Raw genomic sequence first — 24,371 nt, forward strand, 5'->3', positions numbered from 1 at the left:
TGTTGCTTCCATCATACTAGAACTAAAAACACTCCAAGTCTTAGAAACCCAAATAAATTGATGATAGACCTCTTAGAGTTGGAAGGGTTTCACTGTCAGCACATTTATAAGGCCTTCTCTGATTACTGTTTTCTGTTTCTCACAATTTTTCCCAAGACATTTGCCTGTAGAGATAATTCCATTTAGAATATGTCCTCTCCCTTTAAGTGTGTTTTGTTTATGGCCCTGCAAAAGCACTCATAATATAGATGAAAACTGATTCATTTCCTAAACTCTGGATTATTTATAGCTACCACTGAATAGTATCTTCAAGATTTGGACATGTTATATGATGTGTGAAAACTTAAAATTAAAATAACAATTAAGGCCAGCTCTGCAGCTCAATAGGCTAATCCTCCACCTGTAGCGCTGGCACACTGGGTTCTATTCCTGGTCGGGGCACCAGATTCTGTCCTGGTCACTCCTCTTCCAGTCCAGCTCTCTGCTGTGGCCCGGAAGTGCAGTGGAGGATGGCCCAAGTGCTTGGGTCCTGCACCCACATGGGAGACCAAGAGAAGCACCTGGCTCCTGGCTTCTGATCAGCATGGTGCACTGGCTACAGCACATCAGCCACAGCTGCCACTGGGGGGGTGAACCAACGGTAAAAGAAGACTTTTCTCTCTCTCTCACTGTCTACTCTACCTGTCAAAAAAATACAATTAAAAAACACTTGTTCCTCATGAAAATCTGAGAACAGTTAAAAGCATAAAAAATTTAATGTATTCCTCAGTCATGTAATCCTTTTATATTCATTTTGGAACACTGAATTATCTGTTTTCATTCTATATGATCTCCAATAATAATTAACGTGCTATTATTTACTAGAGAGGTACAACACTTTAACATATTTTTAAGTCTTGATAACACAATGAATATAAATATTTAATTTAAAACTCTATGATTTTCTTAAAAGCTTGGTAATATTTTCAAAGAATACTATTAATGATTTTTTCAAGAAACTTAGAAGAATGTGCATATATGTGCATGTAGGTCCTCATGTATATGTATCTTTCTTAAAGTTAAGCAAATTATATTTCAGAGTAAAATGGATTTATGCCACTGCAATTCATGTTTTGTGGTATGTTGACAAAATATGATATCAAAGTTTATCTCACATTAAATTTTTAAAATATATGGTAAGAACACTGAGAATTTATTTCTAGGAGAATATAATATAATATAATATAATATAATATAATATAATATAATATAATATAATATAATTTTCTAGAGTTCTCACGCTGTTCACCAGATCTCTAAATGGATTAACCTTACAGAATTAAAACTTCATACCCAGACCAGGCATTTGGTGGAGCAGTTAAGATGCCATATGAGATGCTCACATCCCTTATTAGAGGGTCTGGGTTTGAGCCCTGGCTCTGCACTAAATTCTGGAGTCATGCTAATGCATGTTTGGAGGCAGCAGGTGATGGTTGAAGTTGTAGATCTATCCCCACAGGGGAAATCTGGATTGAGTCCCTGGCTCCTGTTTTGATTTGGCCTAGCCCTGGGTATTGTGGGAATTTGGATAATAAACTAAAAGATAGGAGAATTTTCTGTCACTGCCTTTCAAATCAATCAGGACAGAATCCAGCACCCCGACTAGGACTAGCACCTGGTGTACCGGTGCCGCTCTCTCTCTCTCTCTTACAGTCTCCTTCTCTTTTTCCTTCACTGCCCCTTCACTCTGGTCTGTTGGGTATTCCCCAATAAACCCTTTCCCTTAAAAAAAAACAAAAACAGTTTCTACCCTTTAGCCTACATCATTCCATCCTACCCTAGTAACCAATGTTCTGCACTGTTTCTATGTACAGCATTTGGATCCTAAAGATTCTACATATAATGGAGACCATGAAGCAATTTAAATATTTTTCCTATATCTGGTTTATACTCCAGATTCATCTGTTCTGCAGCAAATGGATAAATTTCCTTTTGTAAAGGCTACATAATTTTCTCTCAATAGCATCCCATTATATAATATTTGATTCTCCATTCCTTTCTTAATACTATTTCTTTATCCATTAAAGGATACTTAGTCTGTTTTCATTTCTTAGTTACTGTAAAAATGATGTAATAATCATGGGAGCACAGATATTTCTACCACGTGATGACTGACTGATTTCTTTGCATATACACGCAGAAGAGTAATTGATGAGTCCTATGGTTATTCTATTTTTACTTTTTAAGGAACTTTCATATTGTTCTCATACTGGCTGTACTCATGTACATTTCCACTAATTGTATAGATGGGTTCCTAGTTATCCACATCCCTGACTACACTTGTCATCTCCTATCCTTTTGACAAAAGGCACTATAAAATAAGGTGAAATATTATTGTATATTTGATTTGCATTTACCTGGTATGTTAGTGATATTGAGCATCTTTCTATATATCTGCTGCATCACAAGAAAATGGTTCTCTACTTATATATGTACTTTGCAATAACTTTATTTTCTATAACAAAAGATATCAGAAGGTTATTATAATAGCATTATATCTGAAAAGCCTTGCATATTTGTTTTTCCAGAATCTGTGGTTTGCAGCTCAGAAAAGAATAAAATATTTTTAAACAAAGATTGTTATTTGCTTTCTATATAGTTACAGATATTCCAAGGTTTTTGCAGTTATTTGTTTCTAGTTTCACTTGTAATCACCAGATGATATACTTTATATTATTTAAGCATTTCAAATACTTTTCTTCTAAAAATTATGACTTAAGTCATTTCCAGACAACATTCCACATATACCAGATAAGAAATACTTAACTCACCAGGAAAATAATGACTATGCCATATACTCTGAGTGTTCCTCCCACATAAGGCCTTGAAGTGATTAACAAGTGACTTCTTAGTCTTGCAGACAATTAAGTCATGCATTAATGATTTAAGGTTTAGACCATGGTAAGGGAGTTCTTGTTTTATAAGTTTGCATCATATGTAACTTTAAAATATGTAAGACATTTCCTGTGTACTTCTCAGTTATTTTTATTTTTATTTCATCATACTAGATCTATTATTTCCTTATAAAAGTCATTTATTGTATAAATTAATGTAAAGTAACCAAATCCAGCTATATAGCAGCTTCAGAAGTAGACCTGACCAAAAAGTTCCCAGTAACTACGCATGATCCAATTGTAGTGGTTATTTGTATCTCATGATTATCAGAACTTCTTTCAGGAGCTGGTTATGAAAACATTCAAGTTGGGCTGACAGTATTTTGTTAGGGATATTTGTTTGTGTGTTTATTCAGTATATTTACATAAAAATGATTCTGCCTTCAGCCAAAACTGAGTCATCATGATAGCTACCTTTTGTAGACTGTGTTTCTTAAGAAAATGGGAACAAATTTTAGATTTGTTCAGCTTTTTACTAAAGATGTTTTTTACTAACACCATCATTGTTTTTGCCTAACCTAATTTGTTAGTCTGGGCAATGACACAGGAAGCAGAATGAAATAGCTGCATATGGCTATCCTATTTACACATAAGTCTGAAAATGGCTTATAGTGTTACAGTGTTCTGGACTTAAAAGAGGAAGGAACAGGTTCACATGAATTAGACAGCTGGGGATACAGTTGGGAGAACTCTTTGTGTTGTGGTCTACTGAATGTTCTCTGTAGGAAGGGCATCCTTTGGGACTTGCCCATTTTCTGTTCTTCTTGAATGTCAGTGCAGTGCACTGCTACTGTCTGATTCTCTTGTCTGTGGACTCCTTTTCTAACAGCTGCAGTGCTCTGTCTCTGATTTCTAGGCTAGCTACTCAAGGTATGAATTTTTCATAGAATATGCACTGACATGACATTGCCATTCTTCTATGGAAAGAAAATTTTTAATGAAATGAAGAATTTAAATATCAAAAAGATCCACAAAAGAATGAAAATTTTCCATGAAATTAAGATTTTAAAGAGAAATCAAAATCAAAATAAATATTAGAAAATAAGAATTAAATAGATCAAATAAAAATTCAGTGGAAAGCCAAAACAGCAGACTTGGTGAAGCAGAAGAAAGAATATCTGAGCCAGAACACAAATATTTGGAAATTTTTTAGTCAGGAGTGCTATGTGAAATCAAAGTTATCATTTATGTGGAAAAACAACAGAAATGTATTCTCATCTCCAAAGATTTGAGAAAGTCCTCCATTCAGTTATACTAATTTAATTATATGATATAAAATGTTCTTATGAATAAAGAATGCATGGTCATGAATAATTATATTGGAAAAGCATTGATAATGATTTTGACTCTATTTTTATCTATTTATACTGAAGGTGGACAAGAAGTTTACCATTAATGAGATAGTTATAATTATTAAATCTATTTAATTTTCTAAATACACCAATCTACACCCAAAAAAGAATGCAAGAACAAAAAAAGTTGAGAATAAAGGGAGATTTTTGCTTTATCTGCCTTGCATTCAAAGTTAGTATTGCTGTACTACACTTTAATAAAAGAATAAACAATATTGCCTAGCTTCATTTTGAAACTTGCTGAAGCAATTGGTAGTAGATTTACCTTCCCACCATAAACATGAAGAAAAGAGAAAAATGAGACCAATGTGTATATATATATATATATATATATATATATATATATATATATATATATATATACTGGACAACAGCAGCATTGGGCCATTATCCATGAGCAGAAAAACAAAGAGACCCTGAAAAAGGGGGGCCCTTTATATTGGAAGAAGGTAGCCCAAGGGTGAGGAAATAAGGTGGTTCTGCTGGGCTGAGTAGACCTTGTGTTGTCAGAGGCTGAAGCAGGTGTGATTTGGGAGGCATAGATATGGAAGAAGGAAGCTACACAGAGAAAGAACTGAAGAAATGTGCATGAGGATCTCCATATTGATGGATATTAAGCTGTGTGTGAATCAGGTAAAACTAGGAAGCCAACAACAAAACATCTCCTAAAACTGGGAAGTTTCCAAGTTCCAAAAGTTACCACTTTTGACTTAGCCCAGAAATGAGCATTTTTGGTATTTTAGATGAAAGCCAGCTGATGAGAGACTCCTCTCTCTCTCTCTCTCCCTCTCTCGCTCTCTCATTCTCACTTTTTCATTCTCTTGCCCTCATTCTAGCTCTCACTTTCGTCTCTATCCTTGCATGCCCATAACTAAACAAAAATGTCTAACAAATAGACTGATAAGGAAAATGCAGTTACATTAATCCACAGAAAATCATATTTTAAAAAGCATAAAGGACTAAAGCATATAAGCAAATAGCTAGGACAAAATGTTTCCGCAATGAATAAATAAACCCAATTAGCTAAATCAAGAAAGAAAACTTATAAGCAAAAACAGAAATAAACAACAAATATGCAGTACAATGAAACACCTTATGGATGATTACATTAACTGTAAAGGCTGTAAACATTCCAATTAAGTCAATTATTATACTGAAGAAAAAATCCACTACAACTATCTGCTAAGGAAGCTAAATTTCTAAAAGAAATGAAAAGTAAATTAAATAACAGTACACAGACAAGTTAAAAAGAATACCTTGCCAACAATAGTCATAATAAGTTAGGCTGAATATATTGATAAGAAGCAACATATATTTCAGGACATGGCCTTTGCTAGGGATAATTTAAGCTGCTAAAATTAATCAAAGATACATTTTAATTCGTGTGACCTGAATCTCTGTATCATATGTTTTATACTTGTTGGTAGAAAGAAACTAAAACATTTTATATGGTTGTGCTTAAGTTTACTGGTTAAATAAATTACACCATGTTAGATATTTAAGAGGTGTTTTCAAATACATGATTCTCAAAATTTATAGAAGGCATTGGACCTTCTGGTAAATGTTTTCTTAAATTGTTATCTAATGGTTGAAACGGTTTGCTAAGTATTCATGTAATATTGTTATTGTCAGCAAGCGATCTAGGACTTGCTCCCTCATTTCTCTATTCTAAGCCCAACTTGTTCTTTCATTTCTCTATTATCCTCAAGGTAGGAAACTAATTCTATTATGAAGGAATCTGTAGGATGCACAATTTAATCTTTAGACCTTATAAAAGAGATGGCTAACATCTTTCTGTAATAGCATAGCCAAAATAAGAGCTTAAATTATAATCTCATAGCTAGATTTCCTTCGCCATCAGCGAAGTAAATAGTAAGTAGAAAAAACCTCCCTTTCAGACCAAAGGGAAATAAAGTTTTTAAGTGAGAATATAATTTTCCCCATGGGCATTATCTACCTTAGAAAAACTACTACAGAACATGCCTGTGACTATAGACTTGTAGTTCAGGCCACCGAAGATTAGAGATGGGACTTGGGCACTCCCTTGACTTGCATCCTCTGGTCTGCTTTAACACAAACCAGGAGGAAAAGAAAGCTAGGCATCAGAAGCAATGCGTGGCAGGCCTATTAATGGCTGATCTGTACAGTGATCTACCTTCAAGGAGACCCAACAGGCCAGTCCACTGCAGTGGCATTCAATGTGGTAAGCCTGGGCTTCAGCAGAAGTCAGCTTGTGAAGAGTCCTGGCAGCTCTGCCAAGAGTTGGATCACTGGAAATGGACCTGCCCTGGAGTTGAAGGATGCCCAGGTCAGAGCTACAGATCTTATTGGCTCTAAGCTGAAAAGCCCTTCACTCAGCCCAACTTCCAAAGTGACCACTGCAGCTGAGGGGATGGTCAAGTAGGGTCAGCAACATTGCAGGCAGAACCCTTGCATTTTTTGAACACTCAGTCATCCAGACATGTACTGATTAATCGTAGACAGATTATACACTGAATTATTCCATCATGCTGCAGTGAATGCCTTAGAAACACTTAACACAACTTGTTACATGTGTGTGGCTTTTTCACCTGCCATAGTGGAGGCCATTAAGGCATTATAATTAGTATCTATCATTACATGGCATATATTCATTTTCAAATTCCAGAAAATGTGTAACATCCATTTGCCAAACAGCATTGCCTTTTAATTTTCCAGGGTAGAGAGACATTTGTTGACCTAATGGCAAAATGGAGAGCATTGTTTGGAAGATAAGATAATATTTTTTTTTGACAGGCAGAGTGGACAGTGAGAGAGAGAGACAGAGAGAAAGGTCTTCCTTTCCTGTTGATTCACCACCCAAAGGCTGCTGTGGCTGGTGCAGCATGCTGATCTGAAGCCAGGAACCAGGTGCTTCTCCTGGTCTCCCATGTGGGTGCAGGGCCCAAGGACATGGGCCATCCTTCACTGTACTCCCAGGTCTCAATAGAGAGGTGGCCTGGAAGAAGAGCAATCAGGACAGAATCTGGTGCCCCGAACAGGACTAGAACCCAGCGTGCCAGCACCACAGGTGAAGAATTAGCCTATTGAGCCACAGCACCAGCCACAATAATAAATTTTGATCACCGAGTAGGGAGATATGGGAACTATGCTTTAGTGTGGTTGCAGGTTGATGCAGAAACTGATGGTTGAGTTTTTCTTGTTCTAAATATTGGATATGTATCCCAGTAAGTTTTTGTAGCTTCATTTAGTTTGCTAGTGGTCCAGGAAGTCCAAAGAAGACTCCAATATAGGAGATGTATAAAAAGGTTTATGTGATTGAGTTACATTTTGTAGAGAGGTAAAAATAGTTTCAAGTGTTGTATTTTTGGCTTAATATAGGAAGTTTCTAAGTATTGTAAAACTTTAGACACATACATAGAGTCAGTAAGACATTGACCACTTGGGAAGTCATTTGTAAGTTGTGCTGAATCCTGAACATTATGCCAAGTTTTATGGACAAAAAATTTTTTATTTAATTTATAACAAGTCATTGTGGCTGTTCCTGTACAAGTACCATGTGTACATAATATATTGGCATGGGGAATCAGTCTACTCAGTATTTGAGACATAACATGGGTCATGAAGATAAGGAGAGTGAGCAGCTTCCAATATGGGTACTGGGAGTCTATTTTTTCCCAAAAAATGTTGTATAGCAGCTTGCCATATGGGATCATTTTCGTGTAGATATTCTACTTCTTGTTTATTTAAAGAAAGTAGTACGGTGTGGGACTCTACCCCAGCAATAGCTCAACACTGTTTTCTGCCTGACTTAATGAGTCATAATCATAGTGAAGTATGGTGTGATGAAGTTAGGAGGTACATGAGAGAGATGGGTAGACTCTGATTGCTTCTGGACTTTGGCTCATTGTTCCCAAAGGTGTTTTTTGGTAGGGACTACAAGTAATTTATTTCCTTTGTTGGGTTGTATCTATGAAGTTCCATTTTATCCAAAATTTTATTTATTAATTGAAATGCTTCCTGAGCCTCAGGAGTGACTATTCTTACCAAATTAAAGTGGACTCTCTCTCTCCAATAATTGCAACAAAAGACTCATTTGAAGAGTAGTAATGGACAAATGTGGTCTACACTAATTAATATGCCATAGGACCTTTTGTAGCTCATTTAACTTTGATGTTTTCTTTAACTCTAAATGTGGTTTTATAGATCTTATGGTTGTGTCAGTAATTATTGTTCCCAAATCTTTTATAGGTTGCTACCTTTGTAATTTTTCTGGTGTTATGTACAGTCCCTGTTTAGACAGCTTGCCCTGAAGGTCATAAAATGCTTTGTCTAAATAATCCTTACCTAGATGTCCTAGTAATGTATCATCTATATAATGAAAGGTGAAAACTGGGAGATATCTGCAAAAGAAAGGTTGCATAGCCTTATCAACATAATACTGGCATACAGTAGTACTATTTTTAATTCCATGGGTAAATACTGCCCACTGATATTGGGATGAGGAGATACAATTATTTAACTGTTGCATTGGAAATGTGAATCACTCTTTATCTTTAGGATTGAGAGGAATAGAGAAAAAGCGATCTTTTAAGTCCAAAATAATGATATGGTAATGAGCAGGAATAGCAGAAAGGGATGGTGTCATCCCAAAATGGAATCTCTGCATACTTAGCAGGAGCATGAATCAAGTTCACCCCAAGGCAACTAGAAGACCATAAAAGGGTATGTAGCCTTGTGTCCTAGTGCAGGAATCCAATGACCATGACCCCTTCCCTCACTGTGATTGCAGACAGCTGTTGTAATTGATGCTATTTTTCAAGCATTAATTGGTGCAGGATCAATTACAACCATTTCTGAAAATGACAGGCCTTTCAACACGATTTCTATCTGATCAAGCACTGTACGCAGGTGGCCTCCAGATAAAAACCAAGTCAGTGTTCTTGCACTCTCCTTTGTGCTGGAGGCTTTCTACTTAGTTGGTGTCTAACAATTTGTTTCCTGTAACAACTGATTTTCCTTATAGGTAATTTATCAAAAGATAAAAAGTATGATTTAAAAGTTCATGGTTATTGTCCTCAGCCATAAAACCTGCTAATGTCCTAATACCTCTTTGTCACTTTTTCTTACACATATAAGCATGTGTGTCAGTAAGTTTGGTTACACATTCAGTGTTGTTGAGATTATCCTAAGTGTACAACTTTCATACCCTGCTTCTGTCATTTAAATCGTGTCTGGGTATTTGAAAAAGAAAGTCTCTGAAGGTTCACAGCCACCTAAAACCCCACCAGATTAAGAAGTGATTTATAGCTTCATCCTTTGACAAGGAAGTTAATGTGCATCTTAGAATGGGTTCTTCAGAGGGGAATTCCTCATGTCAAGGACACATTTCTTGTTAAAGTTGCAATGGTGCCTTCACAAACTGCCATCTGGCAGGCCATATGCATTCTTGAGCATGCTGAACATCACTGGTTCTCACCACAGTTGGGAAGATGAGAGCATGTGGTGGTTTCCTTAGAGCTTTTTTTGTGTCCATCAATGCACCAAGGTTTTCCTGTGTGTCCTGTGTGTTTTTATGAATGTTTAGTGACCGACTGACATGACATTGATCCGAATTTCACTGCTTAGAAACTGAGAGAGAATTAAGCAACTTTCCTCAAGGCCCTGGGATGGGAGAGTGGAGATAAACCATGAAGTTGGTGCCCAGAGAGCCTGGCACACCTGTTTTATTCTCACATACCCCAACCCCTCCCTGCCCAGTCCTATCACACCCCAAATGCTTTATGGTCTCTTGCTCTGATAGGGAAATAAACTGGTTTCTCTGACAATGAACAGAGAATGGCTCTCAGGCCACTGTGGTCCTTCCCCTCCAGTGCTCTATGTCTCTGTCCATGGCCACCTTGCATTCATGTGCTTTACATTTTACCTGCCCTGTAAAAATTACTCTCATCCTGCAGTTAGCTGTTAAAGACCCACAGCTGTCTCTCAGGCCCTCAGGTTCCAGAGGACTCTTCATCCAGTGCTTCCTAGGCATGACACTTTTTTAGCTAGAAACAGATTCAAGATCTGAGGCACATTGCTTAATATCTCTGTGCCTCACTTTATTCTGCCATAAAATAGGACTGGCGAGAACCAACACACCACCCATTTTAGGACTTTTATACTGAGATACACATGTAATGCACTTAACACAGGTGTTGGAATTTGAGAAAGGGATGATTACACATGCAGTTACCTCACAGTCTAAAATATTCAGGTAAATTTGCAGACAATAGTAGTAGGGGAGGGAAGGTATTTTGGTCACCTTACTGATGCCCAGAGCTTGCAAGACTGGCAGCCCTATGATAGGGTTCTATGTACAACTGTGCTCTGTGCATTGTAGGTCCATCAGAAAATAATCATTTATTAAATGAATAACTAAATGAATGGAAAGTGAATTTACTTTTTGCAACTGAAAAATGTAGCATGTTTTCTATGATCCCGTTTTTCTCCATTCCCCAATTGTATTCCCATCATGCTCAGAATTATTTAGTTTTTCAAGCACATGAGGTCCTACTAATCAGATACCCATCTACTTAATTCCATCTTCTACCACTTTATCCTGCTACAACCACGATTTCCTTTCTATTATTTGAATGTGCTAAAATGATTCTTCATTGTCAAGAGCACATTCTGTTAACTTGGTTGAATCTGGATTTGAACCGCAGATCTGCTGATCTTCAGCTTTGTGATGCTGGAAAATCATTTACCTTGTGTTAACTCTCAGTTAAAACTACCTCATAGGTGATAGTACCATACCTCTTAAGCAATAACTGCTCATGTTTCTACTCAGTTGTATAACACTAAATAACTATATATAACTATAGCTATAACTACCATTTAGAAGTCTAACACTTATAGTAACAGGTACATAGGTGGTAAGTACACGAGACAGCACACTCAAGGAGTTAAAGAAGTTTCAGTGAATGTCAATTCTTCAACACAATATGGATTGGATTAGGGATGCAGATTTCAATTTCTGAATTATTTGAGGGAAATAAGAGTCACCCATAAGACTGGCTAAGCTCTCTAGTTGTCAAAATATGGAACAAGGATATTGAGGGTAAAAGTCTGAATTGTGTGTTGTATGCATAACAAGGGAGGGAGGCAGAAGATTAAAAACCTACCAGTAGGAATAATCCATAGTGAGTAGGAAGCAGACTGGTACAGTGGATCAGGACCCAGGAGTACGTGGCATGAGGGGTGGACTGTGGCAGCAAAATACACAGCTCAGAGAAATAGTAAGGTGGGCACAGAGTATGAGGACCATGGATTGCCATTATAGTTGCTTAGGATTTTATGCTGCACTTAATTTCATTCATAACTATTTTGGGTCATGTCTCTGCAGTGGGTAGAAATTCACACCATTTCTAAATCCATGTCTATAAAGAAACTCAGAAGGTGACTTTATTTGGAAATAGCATATTTGTGCAGATGTAATTAAGATAAGGATCAAAATGAATCACACTAGATTAAAATGGTCCCTAATCCCAATGAGAGTGTGTTTATAAGAGACAGAAAATCATATTGAAACACAGAGAGAAAGGCCACATACAAATGGAGGCAGAGATTGGTGTGACACTTCCACGAGTGAAAGAATGCTGACAGCTGTCTGAAGCTGGGGCAGCTGAAGGACAATCCTCTTGTTAGGGCCTTCTGAGAGCCCTGTGCACCTGTTGATTTCATGATTTTGCTGTTTTAAGGCATCAAGTGTGTAGTCAGTTGCCATTGCAACTGTTAGGAAGCTAATAAAATGTCTTGGGGAATTGAATGAAATCTAACTGTCCTGTCTCCAGATGAAGACCTGTGCACACACAAACACACACACAGAGAGACATATACAGTTTTGCTTTGAATTTGATGCATGTTATGAAGCATAATAATTTCATGGATGTTATGAAACATATTCCTGGATCACAGTGTTAGCACTCTTCCTTTATATACTGAAGTGGTCTAGTCATTGAATGGATCCAGCCGTGACCGAGTTTCAGAGCAGGGATTGCAGATGAAACATAGGGATGAATAGGAACTAAAGAGTTCTGAGAAAAGAATCCATGTGCAATCACTGTTAACAACTTTACCAGACACTCCATTAGTTTTTTCAGGAAGTAGTTACATGGAAAAGGAAATTAATAAGATAGCTTCTAATGTTTACAAGGCAGGATTTTTAATAACATTAAAAGGAGCAATTACTTTGCTGCAGCTTCTCATCAATAATGATGATGCAGGGAAGAGAAGGAACACAAGATATGAATACTGTGTTGTTCCAACCCACAGAGACTAGATAACTAGATGCGGAGATGAGGGAGGGATACTAAATGTTCAATACTTAAGGTGAGGTAAGCTACTAATGAAATCAGTGGCAATGGTTTAGCAGCCCTGGTAAGAGGCAATAAGAGTAATGCTAACCTTAGGGACATGGAAAAGGCACACTCTACTGAGTAGGATCTGCTATAGATTGAATTCCCAGAACTCATTGTTGGAAATTAATCCTCAATTATGTGTGGGTGGTTTGTATGTTTCCTGTAGGCTCAAATAGATGGGCTTTTTTTAAAATCCATGCAGCCAGTATGCATCTTTTAATTGGAGAGTTTATTCCAGTTACATTTAGACTTGCTATTGACAAGTAATGAGTTGGTCCTACAATTTTTCCATAAATATTTCTATTGATTGTTTTGGATTTCCTTGGTACTTTTACTATGAAATTTTATGAATTCACATTCTTTTATGATTACTATTTTACTTGTGCTTCTGTGAATAGCACATTCTTGAGTGTCATTTGTAAAACTGGCAAGGTGGTGACAAATTATTTATTTTAAATTTATTTCCATGCATTTCATAAGTAGAACTTTAGAAACATAGTAATTCTTTCCTAGCCTGTATGGTTTCTGATGATAAATAAGCTGTCAGTCTAATTGGTGATCCTTTAAAATAGATCTAGAGTTTAACTAATGTACATTTTACGATTTTTTAAATGTTTTACTTGTGAGTGTTTAACTAAAATGTGTCAAGGTGATGATCTTTTCTGATCATGTTTATTACACACAAGTCCTGAGTACTTCATGCACATGGATAGCCATGGATAGCCACATCTTTCTCCAAATTAGAGAATTTTTCTGCTATTTTTCATTGAATAAGTTTCTAATCCATTATGTCTTTGCACCTTCCTGGATTTCTAAGAAATTCAGGTCATTTGGTAGTAGCTCATAAATATGAAATACTACTTTTGGTTTTTTTTCTAAGTTCCTTTTTGTTGTTTGTTTGTTTGACATGAATCCAAAGATTTGTATTGTGGCTGATATATTTTTTCTTCTGTATCACTGAGGCTCTTTTTAAGGCTTTCCACTATACTTTTTATTTGACATGTTGAATTTTTCATTTCTAAAATTTTGTTTGATTTTTCATTATTATCTCTGTCTTCCCCAGCAGTTTCTGAGCCATGCCATATATAAATTTCTTTAACTAATGTATTTGCTTTTCATTTTTTGAGTAGTCTTATCATACTTTTGAATTCCTTTTAAGGCATCTCATCAATCTTTTTTTTCTTCACATACTAATATTGAAGTACTTTCTCTTACTTTTCTGGAGTCATTTTGAGTTCCTTGATCATGTTCCTTATATTTCTACATTTACCTCTTAGATATTTGTGGATATACTGGGTTTTATCATCTGAGGGCTTTTATATTTGAAATATGACTCTATGGCTTAGTTCAGTATCTCCTCCTTCAGCCGATATCCAGAGGTTTGTGCTGGATTGGTCAGAGTTCCAGTCAGTTCTCAAGTGTGATGCAATAATCCATAGTGACACCCATGTGGGTATGGTAGATCTCGTCTGTCATCAGCAAGGGTAGGATGTGTTCCTCAACCCTTCTTTGCCAAGGTGAACCAACTGCACAGTGTTAGTCCACAGTACCTGAATACCCTACTCACTCAAGCACATGAACTACACAAAGGATCTGTGTGCTCCTCAGTGTGAGTTTGGAGTCCTCCAAGGTCACCCACCCCATAACTCAGGGAACTTTGATCCTCTGGAGTCAGACCCAATGATTGACCAAGGACCCATCCACACCCTGCCCCTCTATCACAAAGTCATAGGATTCCCACACTGTCAGAGAGTTCAGCCTTGTGTGATACCCTGTACATGAGAGAGTTGTGGCTTTCCTGGAGGTAGAAGGCAGTCAATGTTCCATGCTGGCAAGCTGTGACTGGTTCCCTGATAGAGTGAGAGGAAGGGAGCAATGGGCCCTAACTTCACAGATCCACATGAGAGCACCCTACTTGCCACTAACCCTCCAGGCCAGACTTAAAATCAGTGAGGGCTGCAGATTTATTCCTCTGATAAATCCTCTAGGGTATATGCATGGGCTACAGCAGCAGTTACTCACCTTATTTTTTAGATATTTTATTTACATAATTGTGAGGTAGAGTTACAGAGAGTGAGAGGGAGAGACAGACAAAAAGGTTTTCTGTCCATTGGTTCACTCCCCAGTGGCTGCAATGGCCAGAGCTCTGCTCAATCCAAAGCCTGCAGCCAGGTGCTTCTTCCAGGTTTCCCATGTGGATGCAGGGGCTCAAGGACTTGGGCCATCTTGCACTGCTTTCCAAGGCCACAGCAGGGAGCTGGATGGAAAGAGGAACAGCTGAGACTAGAACTGGTTCCCATATGGGATGCTGGCACCTCTTTCTTTCAAATAAATAAAATTAAAAAAAATAATTTTATGATGTTCAGCACTGTGGTATGGTGGATTAAGCTACCTGCTGCAATACCAGCATCCTGTATGAGTACTGATTCCGGTCCTGGCTGCTCCAATTCCAATTCAGCTCTCTTCTAATGCAGCGGAAAATGGTTCAAGTTCTTGGCTCTTTGAAACCCAGTTGGGAGACTCAGGTGGAATTTGAGGCCCCTGGCTTCTATCTCTCTTTTGCTTTCTCTCTAAATGTATATTTAAAATAAATAAATAATATTTTTACAAATAAAAATGCTTTTATCAACAGACTAAGTTTTAATTTGAATCTATGTGTTTTTAACTGAGAATAATTTTACATATGAAAAGAATATTGACAACCTGGAATATTTCATTTTCTTAAAGTTGACCTGAGAGAAAGAGAGCCTGAGAATGGCAAGATGGTGGAATAGGTAGGGAGCACACTGATAGTCCAGGAAGAGACAGTTCAATAAAAGTGGAGATACTGCAAGTTCAAGGAAGAGTAGGGGAAGAAACAGCAGAGGAAACTCTTCTGGAACTAGTGATTCACAGTGGAACTGTGTGGAGAGCGTGGGAGCTGAAGTTAGGGACATCAGCGGCAGAATCAACACACCAGTGCTGGAAAGTGAGGTGAGCCGAACCTCAATAGCCTGAGACACCAGCGGGAAAGCGCAAAGAGGTAGACTAGAGGGAATGAGGCTTGAAACCCCATGGACAAAAGTTCACCAGGCTAACTAGAAGAGAGAAAGGAAAAAAAAGTGACTGATACGGACACGAGTTTCTCTCTCTCCACTCACCTCTCAAAAGTGAGCAAGACAAAGAGCAGGTGCCACTTTGGACATACGTCATAAACAGGGCAACATCAAGTCTGCACCAGCCCTGAGCCTAGTAGAAAAACCTGACTCGGGGGGGTTAAATAACAGGAGATTATGATCTATATTGTCAACCTAGTGGGAGACTGCAGGAGAATTGGAGCCCACACTGTGGGCAGCACAGATTCCCTGTGTGGTCCTTGGGAAAGAGCTTCTGATCTCTGGCTCCCGTGGGTATATCATTCACCTGCTAACTACCTCCAATTACATTCAGCTGTGTGGAATTACTTCCCTTTTGAATAAAAAAAAAGATTGAAATAAAGAGAGATTTACCACGCCTAACCTGGGAGTGTAACCTTTGGCACACCCTCAAACCTGAGGATCCAAACAGAGCTCTCTGGCCACACTCATCTCAAGCCTCTAAGGCTCCATCGAAGGGCAGACAGTCCACTTAAGCTAGAGCCATAATATAACAAGAAAAAATACCACAGTGAAGAACCAAATATCTCCAACTTGCCAAACAACAAACGCAAAAACCAAGGTAACAAGAACAAGGAAGACATTATGATGCCCCCAAATTAAGATAACACCACAACTCAATTATAAAGATGATGAGATAGAAGAAATGAAAGAAGTGGATCTCAAAAAATTAATAAGAACATTAAGAAGTTCTCAAAAACAAACTCTTGAACTACAGAAAGCCTTAATGGACAAGATAGAAAATCTGTCTCATGAAAATGAAATATTAAGGAGGAATCAAAATGAAATGAAACAACTAGTGGAACAAGAAACTGTGATAGTGATGAGAAATCATAATGAAATGAAGAATTCAATAGATCAAACGAAACACATTAGAGAGCCTTAAAAACAGAATGGGTGAAGCAGAAGTGAGAATAATGGACATAGAAGACAGAGGACAGGAAAGGAAACAGGTAGACCAAAGAAATGAAGAGGAAATTAGAAATATAAAAAAACATTGTCAGAAGTGTAGAGGATACTATTAAAAAACCTAACATTCGGGTTCTAGGAGTTCCTGAAGGCATGGAGAGGGAGAAAGGATTAGAAGGCCTTTTTAGTGAGATACTAGCAGAAAATTTCCCAGGTCTGGAAAAGGACAGAGGCATCTTAGTACAGAAGCTTATAGAACCCCTAATAAACATGACCAAAAGAGATCCTCACCACAAAATGATGTAATCAAACTCATCACAGTGAAACATGAAGAAAAGATTCTAAAATGCTCAAGAGAGGAACGTCAGATTACTCTCAGGGAATCTCCAATTAGACTCACAGCAGACATCTCATCAGAAACCCTAAAAGCTAGAAGGGAATGGTGAGACATAGCCCAGGTACTAAGAGAGAAAAACTGTCAGCCCAGAATATTATATCCTGCAAAGCTCTCATTTGTGAATGAAGGTGAAATAAAGACTTTTCATAGCAAACAGAAATTGAAAGAATTTGTTGCCACTCATCCTGCTCTGCAAAAGATGCTTAAAGATGTGTTACACACAGAAACACAGAAACATGGTCAACAATATGAAAGATAGTAAGGGAAGGAAACCTCAGAGCAAAAGATCACAGGAAGCTCAATTTCTCTTTGACATAGAATTAAACTCTGATGCTCTGGTAAAGCAATATGTTAATCTACTATGTTCTTTGATGTTTGTTAAATTCTAATCATTCAAAACGCTGAATTTTTATTAAGAGCTATGGTTTATTTAAACATGTGCTTATTTTCAAAGATTTGAATAATCACCTTGTAACAATGATCAAATTTGGTCTATGTTATGTTATAATTTTAAGGAATCTTATTTCAACCAGATATTTTGGATTTTGAGCCTCCTTGGCATTCTTGACAGGCATTCCAAAAATCAAAGTTCCAAACAATCTGGACTCTAAAATTTCCAGTAAATCTTGGACTTTGGTTTTTTCCAGTTTGGGCCCAACTGAAAAAATCAAAGGACCTATGTCTCTCATCTTATGGAGACACCAACTAATCAGGCTATTTGGAATATATTAGAAGTACTGTCAAGATGTGACATGGTACTAAATTTTAAGTTTCTATAATGGAAAATGCTATTAATACAAATGATTGAGAATTAAAAAGTCTAATGACCTTGTGTTACTAGACATGATAGTTATCTTAATGAGAAAGCCCCAGAGGCCTAAAGGGTTAAATACTTGTAAAATCCTACAGGTGCTTTCAAAAATACTGTGAAGTAAGCAAGTACCTCTTGTTGGTTGATGAGTTTATAATTCTAAACATGGCAACTTGAAGTCTTTTGTCATCCACAGTTATATAGGATTTGCTGCTCATAAAACTAAAGCCTTGTTGGTTCTGTGTTTAGCTGTACTCCTATAGGTCCTATGGACTTTTTCCAGCCACTTCTATAAAAGAGATGAAGCCAATAACGTATTAACAGTACCAACTGAAAAATATTATGTAGGATCTCTGTCTTTAATGTGCTGTACACTCTTATTTAATGCTATAATTAGTACTCCAACAGTATTTTTTTTCACTTTGTGTTGCTATATGGGGGCAAACTGTTGAAATCGTTACTTAATATATACTAAACTGATCTTCTGTATATAAAGAGAATTGAAAATGAATCTTGATGTGATTGGAAGGGGAGAGGGAGCGGGAAAGGGAGGGTTGTGGGTGGAAGGGAAGTATTGGCAGGGGGAAGCCATTATAACCCATAAGCTGTACTTTGGAAATTTATATTCATTAAAAAAAAGTTTAATTAAAAAAAAAACAGTACCAACTGAGCGAAAGTATGCTTAACTGAGGTTACTAAAAACAAAAAGCAATTCAAATCAATTCACAATCTACAAAAAGAGTTAAAGATTTTAAAAGCTAGTATTAAAATTGCTATATTCGTCTATTATGTTATGTTATATGTGTGTACATATTTTATGTCCACATGGGAAAATGTTATTAAGAATTTTAATTTAATTGGCTGATAGATAAGATTGTCCATAAATTTAAGCTGCTAAAATTAATCAAAGATACATTTTAATTCATGTGACCTGAATCTCTGTATCATATGTTTTATACTTGTTGGTAGAAAGAAACTAAAAACATTTTGTATGGTTGTGCTTACGTTTACTGGTTAAATAAATTACACCATTTTAGATATTTAAGAGGCATTTCCAAACACATGATTCTTAAAATTTATAGAAGGCATTGGACCTTCTGGTAAATGTTTTCTTAAGTTGTTATCTAATGGTTGAATCTATATGCTCAGTATTCATGTAATATTGCTATTGTCAGCAAGCGATCTAGGACTTGCTCCCTCATTTCTCTATTCTAAGCCCAACTTGTTCTTTCATTTCTCTATTCTCTTCAAGGTAGGTAACTAATTCTATTATGAAGGAATCTGTAGGATGCACAATTTAATCTTTAGACCTTATAAAAGAGATGGCTAACATTTTTCTGTAATAGCATAGCCAAAATAAGAGCTTAAATAATAATCTCATAGCTAGATTTACTTCGCCATCAGTGAAGTAAACAGTAAGTAGAAAAAACCTCCCTTTCAGACCAAAGGGAAAGAAAGTTTTCAAGTGAGAATATAATTTTCCCCATGGGCATTGTCTACCTTAGAAAAACTACTACAGAACATACCTGTGACTATAGACTTGTAGTTTAGGCCACCAAAGTTTAGAGATGGGACTTGGGCACTCCCTTGACTTGCATCCTCTGGTCTGCTTTAACACAAACCAGGAGGAAAAGAAAGCTAGGCATCAGAAGCAATGCGTGGCAGGCCTATTAATGGCTGATCTGTACAGTGATCTACCTTCAAGGAGACCCAACAGGCCAGTCCACTGCAGTGGCTTTCAATGTGGTAAGCCTGGGCTTCAGCAGAAGTCAGCTTGTGAAGAGTCCTGGCAGCTCTGCCAAGAGTTGGATCACTGGAAATGGACCTGCCCTGGAGTTGAAGGATGCCCAGGTCAGAGCTACAGATCTTAATGGTTCTAAGCTGAAAAGCCCTTCACTCAGCCCATCTTCCAAAGTGACCACCAAGTAGGGTCAGCAACATTGCAGGCAGAACTGTAAATTTCTTGTTAGAGATGCCACCTGCCTTTACCTGGCCAGCTCTCCTCCCAGGCCAGCCAAATAATGAAAGTCAACAGAGTGCCTTCCTCTAGGAGGTTCACACCTCCCTTAGGATGTACCCCATGTGAAGAGACAGATAGGTCTGAGTCACTTAACTTACAAGGCCTAAAGCCCAACAGATTATTATCAAGCCCCTTCTGTCAGGTTCTATTTGCTGCTCAATCAGAAAACTTAATTGTAGCTTAGACAGCACCTTTCTTAGTTCCTCTAATAATGACTCTGTCCTTTGTTCTGCACCCTGTTTATTGCACTTGGGCCTCATTCCTTCATATTCATAACCTCTACTCTACCTCCAATGGCTCTACTCCCAACCTGTGTGTACTGATGGTCCTCTTCCCCACTTAATGCTGTATAAGTGTTCAGACTGGTTAATGCCACTCTTAGGATCATTGGTTACTATCCTCACCCTGTCTTTTATGACCTTGTCTAAATATGATCAGAGTCGGCGAACTTGGAAGGCTTCCATAGCCTTGGCAACTCAGGACAACAGCCTAGGGTGGTTACTGGTGCCATAACCTAGAGTGTCAATTTGTTGGGTCAACAACAGGAGTCACTGTGCTCTTGCTCCTCATGTGCGATCTCTGTCCTTAAGGTGCTGTACATTTTGATTTAATGCTATAACTAGTACTCAAACAGTATGTTTCACTTTGTGTTTCTATGTGGGTGCAAACTATTGAAATCTTTACTTAATATATACTAAATTGATCTTCTGTATATAAAGAGAATTGAGAATGAATCTTGATGTGAATGGAAGGTGAGAGGGAGCGGGAGAGGGGAGGGTTGTGGGTGGGAGGGAAGTTATGGGAGGGGGAAACCATTGTAATTCATAAACTATACATTGGAAATTTATATTCATTAAATAAATGTTAAAAAATAAAATAAAAAAATAAAATAAAATTGACCTGATTGGTATTTTTGATCATATGACTCATGGATTTTCCTGAGAAGCTGGACCCAGTTGCAGAGGACTCCAGGCCTTCTGGGAGCTCTGTCTCTGGTGGTAGTTGTGGCATGTCTGCAGATGGCCTACTCACCTCCTTTCTCCTTTTTTTTTCCCAGATGAAGGGGGTGGCAGGTATGGACAGGGCTGGCAGTGCCACATGTATCTGCCTCAACTAATTACTTATTGTGGAGAATGTGTGATGTTTATTTTTTTATTTTTCTAAGATTTATTTTATTTATTTGAAATACAGAGTTACAGAAAGAGGTAGAGACAGATAGAGAGGTCTTCCATCCAATGGTTCACTCCCCAGAAAGCTGCAACAACCAGAGCTATGCTGATCTGAACCCAGGAACCAGGAGCTTCTTCCTGGTCTCCCATGTGGGTGCAGGGGCCCAAGCACTTGGGCCATCTTCTACCACTTTCCCAGGCCACAGCAGAGAGCTGATTGGAATAGGAGCAGCCTGGACTAGAACCAGTGCCCATATGGGATGCTGGTGCTTCAGGCCAGGGCTTTAATCCACTGCACCACAGCACTGGCCCCAGAATGTGTGATGCTTATTAAAAAAAAATTCCCCCCCATTTTCACTAGTGAGGTAATGTTACAACTAGTGATATAATGAGGAATGTACAATTTGCCTGAGTAATATTTTTTTTTAATTCTGAATACTAAAGTGTCTTCCCTCTCTCCTGGGAAAGATTTCTTGATGAAAGAATTTGGGCAACTTTTAATAAGGACAAATTCTGCCTTGAGATGGCTGCACTTCAGATGATGTAACTTCCCTTTCCTGAGATTCTTTTTCCTTATCTGGGAAGTGGGAGTTTTGGCCTAGCAGATGTAATGTTCTATGTTCTGAGGATATGAAAGGACTTTTAGATATCAAGATGCAACATGGGTCTGTAAATACCAGATATGGAGTGATGACACACAGTAGCTCTGTATGAATGTGCAGTGCCCTGGTCTCCCATGCGTTCCCACCTCATACATCACCCGCTCTAGCATTATACACAGCAGATATTCAGTGATAGCAAGAGGGAGCCATGAGTGGACAAGCAGTGCCCTGTCACTCATGACTGTTTCCCCTTTACATGTCACCCATTCTAACATAACTCATACAATGCCGTCATGGACAGGGGCATCAGAAGGTGTTTGATGCTGTGGTATAAGGCATGGCCCACATGACTCTGATGAGTACTCAGAATACTCAGGTAACATTGGATCATGTGTGCTGAGCCAAACTGTGTGTTCAGTGGTCTGCAAATGATCTCTCTGTGTACCCTGCTGGTACCTGAACTCCTATTACTGTCAAACAGTTTTTTTTTCCTATTATGGAATACAAAATTCAAGTAGACAATCTGATAATTATTTACACCCTTGCTTTGAGATAGAATTAAATTCATGGGTGGTTGAGGACATTGTACCCCTTAGGGACCTGGTTGATCTATTCCCAGTGTGATCCCACCTTTCAAATCAGTTCAAGGCAAAATGGTACAGCAAAGAACACTGGATAGAATATAACCTTAGGGGTCTTGGAAATTGAAATTCAGTCTTGTCTTTGCCATGCCATAGCTCGTGGTCTGAGGAGGGGGTTTGAGCCCTCTGGGAGCCTCCCTATTTTCACAGCTGGTTGGTTGAGAGGTTTTGGGGTGAAATACCTGGAGTATGGTAGGCAATTTACAAAGAGCAGTTCCAAGCATTTTAAACCATGGTACTACAACTGTTTGCTTGAATGTGAGAGAAACATTGTATTTGACTGCTTGGACATTTACTTTACAATTCTCCACTCAGAGCCCCTCACCCCATGCAAGATCAACAAAAGCAAGTTTTTCCATGAGGATGGCAGAATTCAGAGGACTGATAAGAAAATGCCCAGAGGCTGCTTTATGACAGCTCATAGCAGAAACATGGGGAGCAAGAAAGGCTGCCGTTGTCCTGACCCAAAATGTCCAAAGTCTGAAAGTGCTATGGTGGGCCCAGGATTGTGGCATAGTATGTTAAGCTATTACCTGTGGAACTAGCATCCGAAATGAGCACAATTTTGAGCCCAGATTGGTCCAGTTCCGTGCTATAGTGAGTGTGAAAGCAGTGTAAAGATGGCCTGAATACTTGGGCTCCTACCACCCATGTGGGAGTCCTCACTTGGGATAACATGGGCATTTGGGGTTGACTTTGCTGTGCCCACATTTTAGTTTTTATGATTTTTCCCTTTTGCTGCTATTTTCTTGGTTTGCTATGTGGCCTCTTCTTGCTGGGAGAGGCTTGAGGAGAAGTTAGGGAAGATGACTGGGCTGACAGCCTCCATGTACATTCTATCAGGGAGGTTCTAGGGTGTCATTTTCTGTCAGCCTTTTGCTACCATTGTGGTCAGTCATTGGCTCCTAGGCAGTGAAGTTTCTGGAGGAGCCCTTACCTGTGACCCATTGGGTATCAGCAGATAAGAATGGGCATTGATTTTTTATTTATTTATTTATTTTTTTAAATTTTTGACAGGAAGAGTGGACAGTGAGAGAGAGACAGAGAGAAAGGTCCTCCTTTTGCCGTTGGTTCACCCTCCAATGGCCGCCGCGGTAGCGCGCTGCGGCCAGCGCACCGCGCTGATCCGATGGCAGGAGCCAGGTACTTATCCTGGTCTCCCATGGGGTGCAGGGCCCAAGCACTTGGGCCATCCTCCACTGCACTCCCTGGCCACAGCAGAGAGCTGGCCTGGAAGAGGGGCAACCGGGACAGGATCGGTGCCCCGACCGGGACTAGAACCCGGTGTGCCAGCGCCGCAAGGCGGAGGATTAGCCTAGTGAGCCGCGGCACCGGCCTTGGGCATTGATTTAAGTGAAAGAATCAACTTAATGGCACTGAAATTACAACACTATTTTCCCAACACGCACCATCTGGATGCCACTGGACTCATTAGAAAAGTAGCACCCAGCCCCAGCCCACACAGAAATTCTGATATCTTCCCATGCAATCTTAAAAATGTATATCCTGGGGCTGGTATTGTGGCTTAGTGGGTAAAGCTGTCACCTGCAACACAGACAGTCCATATGGGCATCTGTTTGAGGCAGGTTTGTTCCACTTCTGATCCAGCTACCTGCTAATGTGCCTGCGAAAGCAGAAAGGATGGCCCAAGTGCTTGGGCCCATTCACAGGTGGGAGATCCAGAAGAAACTCCTGGATCCTGACTTCAGCCTGGCCCAGCCCTGGCCTTTTGGGAGTGGACCATGGGATGGAAACATTCTCCCCCCCATCTGTCTCTGTAACTTGACCTTCCAAATAAATAAATCTTTTAAAAATGTATATCCTTTGTGTCAAAGTACCACTGGTTTGTCTATGCTATTTGAGTTTAAAGGAGACAGTTGACTCAGATCAGTAAGACTGAAGCTTTCCCAACATACTACAAAATATCAAGTCTGAAATTATCATTTCAAGTTCCCCAGAGTACACTGAAAAAGGACAAAACAAAAGATACAAAATCAGACTTCCCTTGTGCTTAGCTTTGAT

Source organism: Lepus europaeus, chromosome Y, assembly GCF_033115175.1.
Source record: "Lepus europaeus isolate LE1 chromosome Y, mLepTim1.pri, whole genome shotgun sequence".
NCBI lineage: Eukaryota > Metazoa > Chordata > Mammalia > Lagomorpha > Leporidae > Lepus > Lepus europaeus.